Genomic DNA, 6,000 nt, shown 5'->3' with positions numbered 1-6,000 from the left:
ATATGGTGAGCAAGTTGTTGGCATGCAGCACCCTCCCCCTCTCCACGCAGCAGATGAATCCAAAGGAACGGCTGAGACCAATATGGTTCGCCAGCAGCAGCATCGCAGAAGTTGTCATTCAGCGTCGAACTCAACGTGGGACTGCCTTTGGGGCTCCAGCTCTGGATTTTCCCTCAGAGTTGCCCCCAAAGCCGCCCCATGAGTGGGTATAGCTGCAAGGCAGCGAAGGTTTCAGGTCAGTTTTCCATCTCCTGTATCGGCTGATGAGCCTCATTTTCCTGAAGCGACTGGCTTTAAAGAGTCATCTTTGCCCCTTCTCCTGTCAGTAGAAACAGTTCCACCGGGCTTAGTAGCTAAGCCACATGTGAAGGCCAGGAGCTGGACTTGGTTGTCAGAGGCTATTTGAGACGTACGCCACTGGGAGCATTTAGTGGGAGCTTTTCCCCACTATCACTCATGGCTATGACAACCTTAAGGAACCAATATTCTTAGCTGTGTGGATACTAACTAAGCCCTTCACAAAAATACACTTCATTAGGTTTTCAGAATTGGCTTTAAAGTACTGTAAGAAATACTTGTCCTTAGTAATAACCTTGCAGAGACATTCATGGCCACTTTATTGGATACCTCCTGTACCTAATAAACTGGCCACTGAGCATATGTTCATGGTCTTCTGCTGCTGTAGCCCATCCACTTCAAGGTTCGACATGTTGTGTGTTCGGAGATACTCTTTTGCACATGACTATTGTAACACTTGGTTATCTGGGTTGTTGTCTTCCTGTCGGCTTGAACCACTCTGGCCATTCTCCTCTGACCCCTCTCATTAACAAGGCATGTTTTTCCCACAGAAATACTTCTCACTGGATTTTTTTTGTATTTTACACCATTCCCTGTAAACTCCAGAGACTGCCAGGCATGAAAATCCCAGGAGATCAGTAGTTTCTGAGATGCTCAAACCAAAGTGTCTGGCACCAACAATCACTCCATGGTTAAAGTCACTCGGATCACATACCTCCCCATTCTGATGTTTGGTCTGAATAACATCTGAACTGCTTAACCATGTCTGCATGTGTTTATACATTTAGTCGCTGCCACAAGATTGGCTGCTTAGATATTTGCATTAATGCGCAGGTGTACCCAATAAAGTGGCCACAATACTGTGTGACTAGCGTTACTGGAAAATGGACGTGCTCAGTCACATTGTGTTAACACAGCAGCCCATGCAAATGGTTCTGTCATTATCATTAATTTTGGTGAGAACTGAGGAGCTGAGTCGCTGTGGGAGGTGAACTGACAATGATTGAATCGGACTTTGACAGAGAAGACAAACAGATATAAGACCGATGCCTTCACTGTTTGAAGTTCATATCTGCAGCCCTGGCCGGGCAGTTATGTTATTTCTATTTGACCTCAGTGAGGAGCAGAGGCCTCAGCAGGAAATCTGTTGAGCAAAGCGATGAATTTTTAAAGCTCTCATGGGCTGTGAGTGATGAGATGTCGCTGACTCATTATAATCCGTAAACACAGCAAACTGAGGAGAGCTGGTTTCCAGCGATTCTTCACAGCAATCTTCTTCAAGTTTCGGAAGTGCTCAAGATGCAAACATTAATCACTTTGGTCTCTGGTGTATTGTCAATGCGGAGGATTTTAGTTTGTTGCATCAAAGACCATCCACTCGTCAGAATGTGTATTTGTTGATGGTATCCACCTCACTTGCAAAGGCAACTTCAAACCGCATTTTTCTTTTGGATGTCACTTCCCATTTCCCACACACTCACCACCCTAATCTTCATCAATCTTTCCCGGAACTGGGCAACAGACACAAAGTGCTGGACAGCTGCAGCAAGTCAGGCAACTCAGTGGAGGGGAATAAACAGTCGGCGTTTCAGGGTCATAAACGCACGAGGTTGCTCAGAGGCTGGAAATCCGAAGCAACATGCTCAAAATGCTGGAGGAATATTCATGGAAAGAATAAACAGTCGATGTCTTTGGCCGAGACCTTTCATCAGAACATATCAGAACGAATTAGAATCAGGTTTATTATCACTGGCATGTGTTGTGAAATTAGTTAACTTAGTGGCAGCAGTACAATGCAATACATAATAATAGAGAAAGTAAAACTGAAATATACATATTATTATTATAGGCATCCGTTAGTCTCGTGAGACCATGGATTTGCGCCTTGGAAGGTTTCCAGGGCGCAGGCCTGGGCAAGGTTGTATGAAAGACCAGCAGTTGCCCATGCTGCAAGTCTCCCCTCTCCACACCACCGATGTTGTCCAAGGGAAGGGCAAAATATATATATATATTAGGTAAATTAAATAAGTCATGCAAAAATAGAAATCAAAAAGTAGTGAGGTAGCGTTCATGGGTTCAATGTCCATTCAGGAATCAAATGGCAGAGGGGAAGAAGCTGTTCCTGAATCGTTGAGTGTGTACCTTCAGACTTCTGAAACTCCTTCTTGATGGCAGCATCGAGAACAAGGCAGGACCTGGGTGATGGTGGTCCCTGACTGTCCCAATGTGTGTTGTGATTAAGCCACACAGAAGCTGCAACTGGGAAAGATGGAAGTCCTTATTCATACAGCAAAGCTCCTGGAGAGAACGAGTCCAAGCGAATCCAAGAGAATCTCATTCTCCTGACACCATGTTTTACACTTCTTCAACACAACATTTAAGAGAGGTTTTGGAGAGGTACATGGATAAGAGGAGTATGGAGAGCTATGGTCCAGGTGCTGGACGATGGAACTGGGACTGAAGTGCCCATTTCTGGGCTGCATCCCCTATGACTCAAAAGTAGGTTTTCTCTTGAGCTGCGGAGGCCGAGGGGAGACCTGATAAAAGTTTATCAAGTTATGAGAGGCAGAGTGGACAGCTGACATCTTTCTCCGAGAGTCAAATGGGCATCATGGTAGCATGAGGCTGTTACACCTCAGGGCATTCTGGCGTTTGGAGTTCAATTCTGGCATCCTCTGTAAGTAAGTTTGCATGTTCTTTCCTATGTGTGCATGGGCTTTATCGGGATTTTTTGACTTCCTTGCGCAGTCCAAAAACGTACCAGTTAGCCGATTAATTGGTCATTGAAAATTGTCCTGTGATTAGGCTAGTGTTGCTGGGCAGTATGGCTCATTGGGCCTTCTTCATGCTGTATTTCTAAATAAAATGAATAAAAATAAAATTATATATTACTAGAGGGTATGAATTATTGTGGAAGGGGGGAGTTCAAAAGAGATGTGTGGGGCAGATTTTGCTTTTACACAGAGAGTGGTGTGCACTTGGCACGTCTTCTCCAAGGGTCATTGCCTTGCTGTGATGGAGAGGCTTGTGAGATCCTAATACCTGAGACCAATGCACACGGGCACTTCACTCCTGGCAAGGTCTCCCGTGATGATCGGGTAAATGGGGGAGTTCCAGACAAAGAGCGATCCAAACCAAGACCTCGGCAGTGTGGGTGGCAGACGATGGTGACACGTCACGACGGCAGTGTAGATGGAGGAAGGCTGTAGCAGTGAAGGGTCTCCAGTCATCCACGCCATTGGACTATGACTCTGATCCGTCAAGGACCATGTGGTGGCTGCCCATGTATCAGACTCCCCACGTTAAATAAAGTCACACACAGGCATTCCTCATGAAGGGAATAACCCCTTTAGGACAGGGGTTGGAAAATAATTTTATGCCATGGACCAATACCATTAAGTAAGGGCTCCATGGACGCCAGGCTGGGGACCCCAGGGTTAGGAGAACATCACACTCGACTTGAGTGGTCACGCCACCTGACGTGCTGACAGGGATGATGACCAAAGCAGATTCAAGAAACTCTTTGACCTACACATGACTATGCCGGGAATGGAGGGTAGTGGACCTTGTGCTGACAGAGGCACTTAGATTAACTATTTTTGTTAGTTGCATGTGCACAGAGAGCAAAGAGCAAATGTTTCAAGGCAACAATCCTTCGTCGACTGTTATGAGGGATCACTGATCTGGAACGATTCTGCACAGATGCTGCCAGATCTGATAATTTTTCCTAGAACTTCCTGCTTTTTTTTTCAGACCTGCAGTTTGATTCATAGGATCATAGAACACCCTAGCAAAGTAACAGACCCTTCATCTTGGCTGTGCTGCTCTATGAATCTGCCTAGTCCCATCGACCTGCACCTGTAACTTAACCCTCCCATCCATGTGCCTATTGCAATTTCTCCTGACCGTTGAAATTAAACTCACTTCCACCACTTGTGCTGACAGCTCGTTCCACACTCTTATCACTCTCTGAATCCAGACATTTCCCCTCATGTTCCCTTAAACAGTTCACCATTCACCTTTAACCCATGACCTTTCGTTCTAGTTTCACCCAACCGCAGAAGAAAATGTCTGCTTGCATTTACCCTATCTCTACCCTCATAATTTTGTACACCTCCCCTCATTTTCCAACACTCTAGAGAATAGAGTCCAAATCTTTTCAAGCTGTCCTATAACGCAGGTCCTCAAATCCTAGCAACATCCTTGTAAATTTTCTCTGCACTCTTCCAATCTGATTGGCATCTTTCCTGTAGGTGCAGCAGGTGGCAGAACTGCACACATTACTCCAAATTAGGCCTCACCAATGTCTTACACAACTTCAAAATTACATCCCAACTCCTGAACTCAATACATTGTTGTTTCCCATTCTGATATTTGGTCTGAACAACAACTGAACCTCTTGATCATGTCTGCATGCTTTTATGATCTACGAAGGCCAAAGTGCTTACCAACATGATAAAACAAGCTGTCTTCTGTAATTAATAAAGCACCGTGTAATTACACTCAGTGGCTACTTCACCTGTGAGTCGACTGGGGTGATATACTGCGTCCGGTGCTCCCGATGTGGCCTTTTATATAATGGTGAGACCCGACGCAGACTGGGAGACCGCTTTGCTGAACATCTATGCTCTGTCCGCCAGAGAAAGCAGGATCTCCCAGTGGCCACACATTTTAATTCCACATCCCATTCCCATTCTGACATGTCTATCCACGGCCTCCTCTACTGTAAAGATGAAGCCACACTCAGGTTGGAGGAACAACACCTTATATTCCGTCTGGGTAGCCTCCAACCTGATGGCATGAACATTGACTTCTCCAACTTCCGCTAAGGCCCCACCTCCCCCTCGTACCCCATCTGTTACTTATTTTAATGCACACATTCTTTCTCTCACTCTCCTTTTTCTCCCTCTGTCCCTCTGAATATACCTCTTGCCCTTCCTCTGGGTCACCCCCCCCGTCTTTCTTCCCGGACCTCCTGTCCCATGATCCTCTCGTATCCCCTTTTGCCTATCACCTGTCCAGCTCTCGGCTCTATCCCTCCCCCTCCTGTCTTCTCCTATCATTTTGCATCTCCCCCTCCCCCTCCAGCTTTCAAATCCCTTACTCACTCTTCCTTCAGTTAGTCCTGACGAAGGGTCTCGGCCTGAAACGTCGACTGCGCCTCTTCCTATAGATGCTGCTTGGCCTGCTGCGTTCACCAGCAACCTTGATGTATGTTGCTTGAATTTCCAGCATCTGCAGAATTCCTGTTGTTATCATTTTTCTGAACCTCCTTTGAATCTTCTCCAGTTTTAGCACATCCTTTCTAAGACAAGGGGCCCAAAACTGCTCACAATATTCCAAGTGAGGCCTCATCAGTGCTTTATAAATCTCAACATTACATCCTTGCTTTTATATTCTAGTCCTCTCGAAATGAATGCTAACATCACATTTGCCTTTCTTCACCAGACTCAACCTGCAAATTAACCTTCAGGGAATCCTGCACAAGGACTCGCAAGTCCCTTTGTTCCTCAGTTTTTCATATTTTTTCTCCATTTAGAAAATAGTTAACCCTTTAATTTCTTCTACCAAAGTGCATGAACATACACTTTCTGACATTGTATTCTATCTGCCATTTCTTTGCCCATTGTCCTAATCCAAGTCCTTCTGTGGCCTTTCCTGCATTGTTTTCCAGCAGTCTGATATCCACTTTCGCCTCTTTTT

Source organism: Mobula hypostoma, chromosome 7 (assembly GCF_963921235.1).
Source record: "Mobula hypostoma chromosome 7, sMobHyp1.1, whole genome shotgun sequence".
Taxonomy (NCBI): Eukaryota; Metazoa; Chordata; class Chondrichthyes; order Myliobatiformes; family Myliobatidae; genus Mobula; species Mobula hypostoma.
The sequence above is the reverse complement of the archived record's forward strand: the minus strand, read 5'-3'. Positions refer to the sequence as shown.